Genomic DNA, 14,989 nt, shown 5'->3' on the forward strand with positions numbered 1-14,989 from the left:
CAAGTAGTCAGTCACAAAAAAACAGTTCATCCCTGTGCAAATAGAGCATTACCAGCATCTTAGCCTCAAGCAATAGAATGTATTAATTTATATGGTCCCTCTCCACATGGAATAAAGTGCACGAGTTATTTCACCAAGGATCATCTGAGGCTGGCTGTTTTTACTAAGCTATAACATTTGGGGGAGGACTCTGGCCTGAAGCATCATCACTGGACCTTAGATGCACCTTCCTGGCCAGGTTCCCTTCACATACAAAGGCGTACATCAAAGCACCGGCTCCTGACCTTGCTACTGAAGCAACAGCTGCAGGACCCAGCAGTCTGTTCACCTGGATCTCTTTATTCCTTTTCTGTGAGCTGTGACAATTCTGGCATTCCTGGAGCCAGACTGGAGCCCTGTCTACTTTATTTATCCCATACATCGGTGTCTGACTCCCCAGAGGAAGAGGTGAGCTGTGGATCCCACTAATTCTGGACTTTGCCCTGCCCTCTCTAAGGCAGTAAGGTGCCTGAGCATCCCACCAGGAGAGCTAAAACATGGAAGCAGAATTGTGGGAGTGGCTGAACAATGACTGGAGCAGCATGAGACCTATGTCGTAAGAGGAAGCCCACACCTGACACTGCCTTTCCAGCCAGGAACCACAGGGCAGATAGCACAGAAACCTAGAATAGAACCAAACACACCAGCAAATAGACAAGAAAAAAAAGTCAGTGAAAGGATTCCTTATGATATTTTTCTATACTCATAGACAGGAGTCTTATATAATCCTCAGTGATGAGGCTCCATCCAGCAACTGATGGAAATAGATGGAGAGTCCCACAGCCAAACATTAGGTGGAGTTTGACGAATCCTTTGGAAGAGGGAAGGGAAGATTATAAGAGTCATCGAGGTCAAGAACACTACAAGGAAACAGCACATAAATTTAACTCACTAGGGCTCATAGGGGCTCACAAAGACTGAACAGGCAATCCCAGGGCCTGTGTGAGTCTGACCTAGGTCCTCTGCATATGTTAGAGTTGTATAGCTTGGTGCTCTTGTGGTACTCCTAATGATGGGAGTAGGAAATGTCTCTGAGTCTTTTGTCTGCTTTTGGAACCCTTTTTCTTCTACTGGGGTGCCTCATCTAGCTTTATAAATGAAAGTACTCAGTTTTACTATGACTTGATATGCTATGTTTGGTTGAAATACTAGATAGAGTTTTATATTTCTGAGTCCACACATGTACATTTTTGTGTACACTTGGAAACTGTCCTAAAAACACACATGAAATTCAGAAACACTTATTCCAAAATATTTTTGAACTTAAAACACTTAACATATTTAATTTGAAATATGATCCCCAAATTTTTTCCCTCTCCCATAAATGTGTATAAGGATTAATGTTCCAGTCCTCAGCCAGAGGGTCATCAATTCCTTTTTCCTTTAGTTTACTTTGACATGCTGCTAAAACATTAGATGTGCTAAATCTATGAGAAGAAATATGTTTTTGATGCTTGAAATAAAACAGTACTTTATCTATTCAAGAAAGTCAAACAAGTCCACGTAGCATAAATGTATATCTGTGCCCCAATACATCACAAGAAGGATGCAGAAGAGTGAGGAGAATTCAGAAAGCAGCAAGATAAAACCACCTGTCACTCAGACAGGAATATAACTGATGACAACACAGAACAGCGGATCCTCGAGGACACTGTTTGATAGAGACGTCGATGAAGACATTATAACCAGCAAAACCAAGCTTCATAGATAAGGGTGAAATGAAGACTTTATGTTTAAACAAAAACCTTCCTGTTGTCTTGCCCCCAAAGCAATGCTAACAGATGATCCTCAGCCTGAAGCCTAGTGATACCAGACACTGATTACAACCTATATCAAAACAATAGCAAAACACCACAAAATGCAGTTAGGTCCCTGAAAGAAAGAAGTGCTAAATGGGCATTTCTTACTAATATTATCATTTAAAAGACAATACTATATTATTGCACGATTAGACCTACAACACATACATACACAGCGCTCTTGACAATAACAACACTGAGGCAGATAAGAACAAAGCTAAACTAGAGTGAGGAAATGACACAGCCAGTAACCTGAATCCCTGGAATGAACTGAACATAAGGAGATTGGCAAATAAGACTAAGAAACTCTGTGCGTATGTATTTACTCTCTCAGATTCTTTAGTACGTAGATAATCATACCGGTTAATAATTCTAAAATATATTGTCAATACATCTATAAATGACGTATGATAATATCCTTTAGTCATATGGCAAGGATAACATATAGATAGATAGATAGATAGATAGATAGATAGATAGATAGATAGATAGATAGATAGATGATAGATAGATAGATGTGTGTATGTATATATGACAATTATAACACAAAAAAAAGGGAAGCCATGGAGCTATTTTGGATTACTAAGTAGATCATAATATTCAAGTGGGTATAAATCTAAAATCAATTCTCAGGAATTACATATATATATATGTGTGTATATACATATATATATATGTATAAAACTAGAACAAACCACTATGACTATAAACTAAAATAAAAACAATTTTACAGTAATTAAACTATTGTAAATATGTATATACTTAACAAGTTCTAAAATGATCAAATAAAATAATAAAATAATAAATAATAAATAACAGCAGTTAAAGACTCCAATATTTACTTTCAACAATAAGCAGAAAGATGACAAGGAAATAGAAGATTTAACCAAAGCTGTATGTAAGTCAACTAGAGTGAATAAGCCATCTATAAAACACACTACACAAGTGGACAGCAAGCATCTGTGTTCAACACCCCATACCATTCTCCATGAGACAGAAAAAAGCCTATATAGCTTGTAAAGGATGAAAATCATACTAAATATATTGCCTAGCCACAAAAAGTGAAATTATAAATGAATAGAAAAACTTAGAAACTCATAAATAAGTACAAATTAACCAACACACATCTAAGGGACAATTGGATTCAACATAACAATGCAAATTGGGGAAGAATAAATTGAAGTGAAAGAAAAATTTTAAATATCATTTCAAAATTTATAGGCAGCTGCTGAAAGTGTTTAAGAAAAACTTACAACTGTAAATATCCTGATTTAAAACAAAGATATCAGTGGAATAACCTCTTACCCCTTACGATAATGGAAACAGCAGAGCTCAGGTCCACAGTAAGCATCAAGCGATGAAAGAAAATCAGAAACACAACTGACAAAACAACAAAATCTAACTTCAGTTCTTTAGAGGGATTAACAGAAATGTCTTTGGATAGACTGAAAAAACAACAAAAGAAAAAACTTGGTAGGAAATAGTTCCGTAGGTGGTGGCACTTGCTGCCAAGCCTGATGATCAACTTTTGATCCTATACCCCGGGACCTTCACGGTAAAAAGAGAGAGCTAATTCCTAAATGTTGTTCTCTGAACTGCATGTGCACATTGTGTTATTTGTATACACACACACACACACACACACACACACACATACACACATTTTTTCACATGTGAAAGACTGAAATTGTCCTGGCTGACAAACAATATCCTCTCACACACCATTAAGGTCATTAATGGCCACAACTCAGACACACCTTTATATGGAAGGCATTTCAACTTGTTGACTCTACCTTAAATCTCAAGATTTGAGGAAGTCGCCATATATTCCTAGCTAATGGCTTCTGGTCCAGAAGGCTCAGATCCTATTGCAAAACTTTGGGTTTTCTTTCCCAGTCACCATCAATGAAATGTAGATTTGGCAATAATTATTAACAGTTTCATCGATGGACAAATTAGACTTTGAAATTTAGCCATACAAATACACACTAACGTTTCAATTCTAAATCAGTTGCAATTAGCACTTGAAAGGGATTTTTACACATAAAAATATTGATTGGGCTGAGTAGCACATACCAATTCCAGCAGAGGCAGGCAGATCTCTGTGAGATCAAGTCCAGTCTGGTCTACACAGAGATATGTAAGACCACCAGAGCTACACAGTGAAAATTTCTCTTAAAAACAAGGGCCCCAAAAATAGAATATAAAGATTAAGCCTCTGTAAAAGTATCTTTTATTTACCAGATGTAACTGTCATCTCAAAGGATTACTGTTGAATAAAATCATCGTTTCTAGTTCTTTCTGAACTCTGACTAGGAGATTCAACTCAGCTGTTCTGACTCAAATGGCTCTCCGAGGTGACTGATTCAAACTGGATTCTCTCAGCTTCTCACTGAATTGCTCTACTTGGAAAAACTGGCTCTTGAATTCCACAAACCGAACTATATTTACTTCAGCAACTGAACAGAACTGAACAGAATGGCATGAATTCAACTGAACTCAACTGCATTCAACTGGGCTTCAACAAACTTCACTCAACTGAACAACACTGCGTTGCCTGAACTCAACTGAATTGCCCTCACCCCATTCTTGTGAAATTGTCCTGTTCTCCTTAGAGTTGGGCATATCCTATCTCTGACTTATTCTGTCAAATCTTTCTCAAATTTGTAACTTTGTCTACCCTCCAATTAGAGATCACTTTTAGCTTCTTTCTTCAGCAAACTAACATTACCTACATTGTTAAGGATTAGAAGTGTGCACTAAGGGTGTATCTGTATTCCAGCAACAGGGATTATAGGTATGTCATTCTGGCTGGATAAAACAGACACAGAAAGTCCTTGGATATGAAAGTTCAGAACATCTTAAGTAGTCATTTAAGAAAAAACTCAGAAAATACATTTGGTTGCTTTATGAAAATCTTATAACAGCTAGATGTCACTCTGGAAGTCAATTATATTAATTTTGTTGCTACATTTTCTACTTCATATGTTTCAGACTAAGATGGGTGGAGACTATAGGAAGAATAGAACATGGAAACACAAGTCAGGTCAGCTCTGTAGGAGTGAAGACACAGACCCCTATGCATGACTATCCCAAGCACTGATCTACCAAAGTAGCACCAGAAAAACCATTTAACTGGCCACCCACGAAAGCATTTAAATCGCATTAGCTATAAACCGTGACATTCCTGTAGCCATGGCTAAACATGGATCTCAGAATGCTAGCCTGGAAGATGTAAAGATTTCAATCGCAGGTTCTTTTTTTATTTTTTTAAGCATAACCTATGTCTTAACATTTCCATTTTAGCAAATACTAAAAGTTTCTAAAAGGAAGGATCCAGGCTCTCTGTGTCAGCAGAGGTCCTGCCTATGGCTGCTCTGTTGTGTTCCAGGGATACTGATCTTTCCTGTATCCCTCTTTCTCCATGACCGTTTTAGTTTTCCTTCCTGCCAGTGGGTGCTTATTCAAGCCAACAGCACACACTCCCTCCAAACTGAGATTGTTATTTTGAAGCTGTTTCTTTTTACAAAAATTAAAAGAGCCAAGATTTATTTGGGGGAGTTCCTGATTTCCTCCATCATCTCTGCCAGTGTGCACCGCCCTGTCATATCAAACTGAGACATGACTAAGGATGAGCTTAATTGACAGCCATCCTTCAGCAAAGGATATGGTTGACCCTTATCTTACCTCACCACAGAAGTGCAACCTATGAAGTATTTTTAAAGACTTACCAAGTGTACAATACTAAATTAAAATAGTATACTAATGCTTTTATATTTCTATTATGGACATAAAGTTATTACTGGTATGCTGTTCCCATCTTTCTTTGTTTCTATTTTTATGCCATTCTTAACTCTGTAGAATTTATACATTCAGATATGCCATAACTATATTAGATTCAATTAAATTATTTTTTAAAAATAATATATAAAGTATTTTGCATTAACTTCCAAATCTTTCCATGACAAACCAGTTTGAAATTGAATTTCATATGATTATTGAAAAGAAAACACGAGATAATTTTTATGACTCCTTCATATTGTATTTTGATGTTCTATGCTGTGGTAAATCGAAACTCTTACTTTATTATCAAGAAATACACTAATGAGCATATTTTCTAACGCAGACAGGAAATAAATGACTCAGCTCTGGGAATGTGTTTTTCTTATCTCATATTGATAAATGATACAGTCGTATTAATAAGTCTGAAAACTACTTTCATTCTTTCTACACATAAACAACAAGCAGTATGTGCAAAAGTATGAATTCCAGAAGCTGTGGTGTGTGCACACTGATTTCCTTTACAGTGGCCAGCCACCTCTAATATTTCCTAACAGCATGTACACAGACAATGGTCACAGATCTCCATCAAAGCTGCAGTAGCTGAAGATAATGCAGGCTTGAGGGGTAAAACGAAGCTACCACTCAAGAGTTTCCACTCCTCATCAAAGGACTCCATGGACCACTGTCTTCTTCCTTCAGGCAAAGAGAACAAAGCAGTTCGGTTAATTGCTTCCTTCCACAGCATCTGAAAAGCCTTTTTCTCAAGTCCAACAAAAGACAGTAGCGATTAAACATGGGAGAATGCAGAAATTTCAAAGCATCTTCACAGGTTTGCTGTCTGTGTTATTTTCTAACAGTGCCTACCCTAGTTTTAGTTCCATGTCAGACTGAATTAGAATACAATGTCAAAGCCACAGATATTTTCAACTAAATTAATACTTGAGTTACATTATTAGTTCAATGCTTATATGTTAGTTTTCATGAAAACAAAGCTTTAAATTGCTAACAGTGTCCTGTGTTATGAACACGATGGATAGCAACCGTTTCTTCCTGGTTATAAAGCATCTTAAAGGTCCTAGTCATTACAAGGTTAAGTGTAGACTAATACATTGCACAGTACTTTGAGAACAATGAAAAACCACAGGTTTCCCGATGTAGTGGTTTGAGTGAGAATGGACCCCATAGGCTCCTATGTTTGAATACTTGGTTTCCAGTTGGAAAAGCTATTTGAGAAAGATTGGGGGGGGGTGTGTGGAGGGTCCTGGATATGTGCCTTGTTGGTCAGCTGGACACTGCACCCAGAGCCTGGGTGGAGGAGAAGAAACCAGAGGCGCTAAGTTCTCAGGAATTCGATCCTCTACCCTGGTTTAGTGAGGCAGCCAAGTTCCCTGTCATCAGCTCTTTCCACCGGGTAAGTATTTCCAGGCATCTGCCAGGCCTTGGAAGGGGATTTTAAGGTACAACTGCTTCTCAAACGGTATTCCACCAACACAGCTACAACGAGCTTCTTTTCCCATCAATGTCCAGAGGCTCTGAGACCATCACGGAAACCTCTGCTACCTCCATCTCCAAGGTACCACCACATACTTCCAGCTTCCAGAGCACCACCGCCTCAGTCTTTCCTCTTGCTTTCCCAATCTTTCGAGAGTTTGTACATTTAAAGAAATTCTCTTTTCCGTTATTTTAATGCAATTTGTAGTTTTTTTTTTAAACGCTGATGCTCAATCAGTAATCTTTGTTTGTGACTAGCATTTCCTTTGATGCATTCTGTGTATTTTCCAAATTCTTTCTGATAACCGTATCATCGGGTCATCAGAACATGAATCTGTCTGGTAAAAAAAAAATCTAAAGAAATGACAAATAAACAGAGGTAATCAGGCTTGCATTCTCTACTTTGGGATGTCTTCCAAATATCTTCTTGTCTAAATGTAAGCAGGAAAAAAAATTAATTTAGAGTAAATTTCCTGTTCTTCAATGATTATTATTCACAATAATGGCCTCGAAGTATGACCACATTCTAAAGTCTTTTTGGTCATCAATTCTTTCAATATAATCACAGCAGATGTTATCTCTCACGTGCCTATTTTAAAGTTCAATTTGTCTTCTACTAAGAGACCGCAGGGAATGAGGACAATTCAGCTCCCTTTAAGGAATTTCCTGAAAAGCTACAAACAATACAGTTGCACGTGCGCAAGCATATCCTGCCCCTCAGAGGCTGCCAAAGGGTCAGAGGCTGACTTCGGGGACAAGAGGTCTGACTCAGCTAACTGACAATCTTCTATAAAAGTATCCCTTTTAAGAACAATAATTCAAAACCAAGTCTCCAAGATGGGAACTCATGAAAAAATAGTAACATGGGGGCAGTAATGGCCAAGAGCTCAAAGCCCCAGTTCTTGAGAGGACCTAGAACATGGCGGATCAGAAAAACACTCTAAAAGTCAGTTCGGGGAATCCAAACTACTTCTCTGACACCAAAAGTACCAGGCGCGCACATACTACACACACATGCATGAGCCCCAGGCATACACATACATGAGAACAAGGCACACACCTAGTACACACATGTACACAAGCACCAGGCACATTCCTAGTACTCACACATACATGTAGGCAAAATACACACACACAAACTAAGTAAATCTAAACAAATGTTTTAACTTTAAAACTTAAAAAAAAATAGTGACATGCTAAGAACCTGTTTTACATGGCCATTTTCCCCACCAGGAGCACATCCTTGAGTAGATTGCACAAGTTTCTTCAGTGTGAACTTAGCTGTGCACACCTGCCTTGGCCCTGGCCTAAATGCTACTTTAGAGAGCTCAGAGCAGTAGTGCACAAAAGAAGAAGGCTGTAACTCAATGTGAGCCTAGTAGAAGCAATGGCACCTAGTTATCTGCTTTTCCCGCTGTTTCCTACCATAGCCACTAATCACAGAGAGGAAAACAAAGACACTCCAAAGAAGAGAAAAGGAGAGGCCAGGAGCGGCAACCTTGTTGAATACTTTAAGGTAAGATACAGGAGAACAAGCCTCTGGGTCTAGACAACCAAGTGCATCAGAAATGAGGACAGCAGCCAGCACAGCAAATTAGCCGACACTGTATAGGAGCACACATTGGTGTATTAGAGTAAGGATGATTCAAATTAGAAATACATAAAAGCACCACAATTGACAAATGCTACTACAACAGTAGGTAGACAACTCAAAAAAGAAAAAAAAGCAATTGAGTGTTATTAGGCACTAAATTAAAAGATAGAAAAGTGGGGACAACCTAACAGATTATGTTTATATTACTCAATATGAAAATTAAATGGGAAAAGATCCTGGTCAACTAGTCAATATGGACTATACCAACCATCAACCACATGGTTCATGCTTCACGAATGCTAGTCTGCTTCCTGTTGCCGTCCACCGTAGCTCACACAGCTTAGACCTTGGTCCTTGGCCCTCAAACAGGTCTGGGAACCTAAACCACGCAGTGTCTCCACTTCATTTATGAGGAAGCAAAGGCTAAATGACTACTGATAATTTGCCCAAGTTGGGGAGACAGTAGAGAGTTCACCATCACTGCATCCACGGTCCAGCCATACCCCTGCCCAAATATACCTCCAGAGTATATGAAGGAACAAAATATATAAAGCATAGTAAGAGCACATGCATGACATAGAAATTATGGTGATTGTACTGAATAAATATCTACCCTTTGTTCCTCGATATTGCAAAGAAATAAACTCCCATAGCGATATGTCACACAAGTCACACACTGTGGTAGTTTTCTTCCTTCCGTTTTCTTGTTGTGTTTTGTTTTTCTCTTCTGCTACTTCCAGTCTTCCTGTTAAAAGATTCCATAGTTGATGTGGAAATGTTAAAGATGAGAGAAGAGCCAGACCAGATGGGTAAGAGGTGATGTTCACTAATGACACAAGCACTGCTGTGGGTGCTGATCACTAGACAGAAGCCCAGAGTGGCCAAAAACCACGGGACACTGTAATGTGACAATCATCTGTGTGCAGGCTGGAAACCAGGAGGATTTCCTAGGGACTCCATGCTGGTAAATGTGAAGGTGAACCGCAGCTGGGCATGTGGTTCATTAGGACATGAATTATCACAACACTTGAGGACAGTAATTATTCTCTGAGTTAAGATAGGACTCTAGTGGGGCTGGAGAGATGGCTCAGCAGTTAAGAGCCCCGACTGCTCTTCCAGAGGTCCTGAGTTCAATTCCCAGCAATGACATGGTGGCTCACAACCATCTGTAATGGAATATGATGCCCTCTTCTGGTGAAAAAAGACAGTGTCTGAAGACAAGAGACAGAACTCACATACATAAAATAAATAAATAATTTTTTTTTAAAAAAAGGAGAGAACTCTAGTGATTCATTAACAAAATTAGCCACTAATAGTTAGTTTGTTGTAGCAATATATTTTACCATAGCAGAAGTTACATATAAATGCCTTTTAGGACATGCTTAAACATAACATACTGGAGGAGAGAAGGTTATTGGTTAAGAGCACTTGCTACTCTCCCAAGGATGCAGGTTCAGTTCCAAGAAACCACAGGGCAGTTCACAAACATCTCTGACTCCAGTTCCAAGGGAATCCAATGATGAACACCAGGATTTATGTGGCACACACAAATAAATACTGCTAACACACACACACACACACACACACACAAACACACACAAAAAATACATCTTTAAAAATTAAAAAAAAAAATCTACTCTTAACAAACACTTAAATGTATGACATACAGCTATTCAACAAGAAGGTATATCATCAAACAAGCTGACAAGTAACATACACAGAATGATTCCATATGGGACATCACATGCATATATAGATCACGTGTCATATGCCTTCCATACTCACACTGCAGAACAAATCATGTAAACATTTAGATTTCATTTTCTCATCACCTTCTCACCACCTCTGAGATGCATGTAACTACAGCTTTCATTAATGAGAGAAAGGTATCGCTAACTGTGTCACATGAAGCACATAATTCTCCCTCACATACATGTTTCAAGGCCTCCAGCCATGCCATGCCACCTGAGGGTAGTTGATGACACCTGCTGCTGGCAGTGGGGTTCTGGGAATCGATGCCATTGCTTCGTCGAATGCTGTTATTGCTTAGAATTTTTTTTTAACAATGTGTGTCTATCAATTATGTTTGGAGTAATGAAAACAAAAGCAAAGAAATAGCTCGTTGGCCAGCTTGGTATAGCATAGACTAGGGAGGAAAAGGAGATAAACCAAAAGTGGGAGGAAGACTGGATAAGAAAACCTCATTCTATGAAATATTCACACGGTGGGCATATGTGACTTAGCAAACTAGCAGAGGAATCTGCAACTTGTCCCATAAAGTGAAAACACACATCCTCCTTGTCAGGGAATTATCTAAAAGGGTAAAGATTCATGGATGCAGTTAAACAGATCTCACTGTGAAAAGTTAATCCCACAGGGACCTGGATGGCTCTACTGGTTGTGACTTAAGCAAGCTGCTCATCATTTCTCTGCCTCAGTTTCTTTATCCCTAAAACAAAGGTAAGAGTGCACGTCTCACCGGATGTTGAGCGCATTAAGTGAGATGCTGTACGGCAACAGCGTCCGAAGCCATCACTCGAGAGCATTTATGTAGATTATCCACTCGGTAGGATAAACCTTACTGCTTAACAACCTCCGTCTTATTCTGCACTGCAGTCAGAACGCTCAACTTAGCTTTTAAAATTATCCAGAAGTAAGCCTACATGACACAGTGTGACAGTCTCTCAATCACAATTAGCGCCACACTAATTAACAAAGCCATTTTATACAAGACAGTGAGTCACATTTCTCTTCCTTCTCCTCACTCCCTGGTGTGTTGTAAGGGTGATTGAGTGTCTAATTACTTCTTAATTGAAAGCGCATATACTTCATTTTTCACTAGCTCAAGCTCAATTCTTTTAGTCCAGAAATCAAAGTCAACAAAAATGAAGTTGAATTGGGGTTTGAGCAGCCAGCATGAGAAAGGGTTTATTTGCACTGTGTCCCATTATAAGGAAAGGTGGGTTTTCACCTTATTTCCTATGTAAATATTTCAGGTACCAAAATGTGCCACAAATAAGTAATTATGATGTTAGCAACATTTTCATTCTTAGTTCTATTCCTTAGCATTACAGTGATTATTTTTTGCTGTGATCCACTAATTTTAATCACTTTTCCATAAAAAATAAATAAATAAACAAATAGCATTAGTGAAGCACGGATTCCCTCTTGAAAGCTCAGAACAAACTTGCAGGCCTGAAACAAAGCTCTGTTCTCCTGCAGCACACAGGTGTAGGAATCATCCAATGAGAGCAAGAGGGTCATGGAAATCTGAGAACATTGAAAATATAACCATTTGTGTTCATCAGACACACACACACACACACACACACACACACATACAATGAATATGAGGAACACACACAAACACACACATACACACACACATATATACAATGAATATGAGGAACACACACACATACACACACACACACACACACACACACACACACACACATATATATAGATATATATACAATGAATATGAGGAACACACACAAACACACACACACACATATATATATACAATGAATATGAGGAACACACACAAACACACACACACACACACACACACACACACATATATATATATTGTATATATATATACAATGAATATGAGGAACACACACACACACACACATATCAAATATGAGGACCACCCTCAAGAGGACAGTATCCCAACACGGAGCAATAGGCACAGTACTTCCTGAAGAAGTACCCTTTAGATATTATGATGATGTAAAGACTGAAGGAGGAAGTTCCAGAGAACAAAGCTTTATTTCATCTTTCTATGTATGGGGAATAGTCATTTAGAATAATTTAGTTAAGGATCTCTTCAGGAAAAAGCCTAAGACTCAGTACCACACGCCTTGATGCCTCTAAGAGTACTTTCCATAAGCAAGCACTGAAGACCTTACATTCCTACTAAAACACATCACAGAATGAATGATGGAACTCGGAGTGGTGACAACAGTCAGAACACTGACCATTCGCAGGGCTTGGTTTAAGAAACCTGGGAATGGAAAATGAAGTCATCTGAAGTTGTCACGGCTTTATGACTTCAGCAATTTAATTTAAGGAGTTATGATATAGTTACATATTTCCCTACCAAAGAAATCTCTATGGAATCTTAAGGAATTCTTCAGATTCTGTCAAAAGTACTGGGCATAGATTGCTGAAGGTCTATCATGGAAACAATTAAATCGAATGGATGCTTACATAAAATTAAAGTAGTCAGAGAATTAAGCAGACCTCTATTTATCTACTATTTAAACGATGACAACAATGACAGCAACAACAACAGCAGGAACCTCTAAAATTTATAGTTACAAACAATCATTTGTCTCTGGCCATATGTCCACTAAGAACATTTAAAATAGATGGCCTCTTAGCCTTGGGAGGCTCATGTCAGCATCCACTGTCCTCTTACAAGATTTCTTCTATGTAAACTTGAATGTTCTAGATGGGTATGTCCTCCTCGTTCTTACAGGGTGGTATTAGGAAGTACAGTCTGCAAGGGGAAATTAGTTCACAGAGGCAGAGGCCACTTGACTGGGATTCGTACACTCATGAAAGACACTCCGTAAACCTAAGCAGACCCTTCCTCCTGTAGGAAGGAAGGGATTGTTCTGCATTTGGGGGACATGAAATCACATGCAGAAGCAGCCTTCTGTCACCTTATCCTGAGGCTGGCTTCACGTCTCCACAGCTACCCCACTCCTGGGATTTCACCAGAGAGAACCAAGAAGAGGGATTTACTAAGCCACTTCTCCTTTTGAGGAGAGGACTTCCACTCCATGCAGACAGATCAGCATGAATCCCTCTCTCTTCCAGGCTCTCGTAGGCTCCCATTCTTTTCTCACTGATACAATGACATTCCTCTTCTCTGAGACTTCAGGCTCTCGACCTAGCCCATAGCCTTTAATAGCTGAGCTATCCCTCCATCTAGGAGACTTCAAGTTTCTCAAGCACTTCCTGATGTAAGCAGTATTCTACATACTATTAGAAAGTGGGGCATTGGAGGGATAGGGGTTAGCACCCTTAACCTGGACCTTAATCTGTATATAAATGAAATTAAAAAAAAAAAATATCAGGGGATTCAACCACTTCGACTTGTTTCTTTACTTCCTCCGAAGTGGCTCATACCATGGCGAATGCAAACCAATTTTCCAAAGCTCACTTCAAAGGATTCCATAGTTAACAGCTAGAACACTAAAGCCACGTGCTAATAATGTTTGATCAGGACGGAACACTAGTGTGGGAGTCACCTTCCATACAGCTGTGCTTCCATAGTGCCCTGTACTATAGACTTGGATCTTTGAGATGGCTTTGGTCTTTTCCTTCCTACTGGAGGGATAACAGGTAGAGTCAGCTACAACACTGAGGCTTTCCTCACCTTCCTCACACGGTCTGCCCTTTCCCATAAGGCCTTGTGCTTCTCTAGCCTAGAATTCTTTCTAGTTACAAATAAAAACAGATATGAAACTGATGCTACATATTGCCTCGTCAAAGCTGAGAAGGCAAAACCATTAGGTGCAAAAGCACATGTTGGGAACAATTCAACATAGTCAAGGATTGCTTCAAAGACTTCGAAAAAAATGATACCAACTGAAAAAAGGATAATTCTGGGATGTTTGCTGGTCTTTTCTTTGTTCTTTTTCTGTTTGCTATTGCTCTTTCTAACAAGGAAAAGAAAATGTGATGAGGGAAAGAAACATGTATGCACGCGGAAAATAAATCATCGTGATGCATTGCAGTTAGTGGAAACCTGCTCATGAATTAATGATATTTGAATCTTGGGTGAGCTACTCTGTAACCAGTCCAAGTGGCTTTTAAATTTGGCTAACACTTAATTTTAAAAAGGTACATAATTATTTTCCAGAAGACAACTACTAATATAATGATATCAGGCATGATATGTAAACCATAAACCAAACCTGGACTTATTATTTACTACTTTAATAAGATTTGGTTTTTCTGAATCCTATTTTTAAAAATTCAAAGACTAATTAGGCTACAGAGATGGTTCAGCAAATTAGCTTTCTGAGCTTGCAGAGGATCTGGGTTCGGTTTCTAGCACCCATACCAGAATGCCCACACCCTCCTATAATGCCAGCTCCAAACACTCTGTCGCCCTCTGCTGGTCTCCATGGGCATCCACACATGTGTCGCGTGCACTCATACACAAACATAAATAAAAATAAACACTTTTTAAAGCCTCCAGTAAATAATAGACTTTGCAGTAGCAATAGTCTTCCAGAAATGTAAGCCATCACTGCTGAAC

At 38.9% G+C, this 14,989-nt stretch overlaps 1 protein-coding gene across 1 annotated transcript in view; it reads right to left on the bottom strand.

Moving 5' to 3' along the window:
* Positions 1–6,008: 6,008 nt before the first annotated feature.
* CA8 (carbonic anhydrase 8) overlaps positions 6,009–14,989 on the bottom strand; it is a gene marked incomplete at its 5' end in the record, with an annotated part of 79,821 nt that continues 70,840 nt past the window's right edge. Inside the window, one exon of the mRNA XM_080938533.1 lies at positions 6,009–6,314. The remainder of the gene's footprint in view (positions 6,315–14,989) is intronic.

This window comes from Micromys minutus (genome assembly GCF_963924665.1).
Source record: "Micromys minutus genome assembly, chromosome: 26".
Classification (NCBI taxonomy): domain Eukaryota; kingdom Metazoa; phylum Chordata; class Mammalia; order Rodentia; family Muridae; genus Micromys; species Micromys minutus.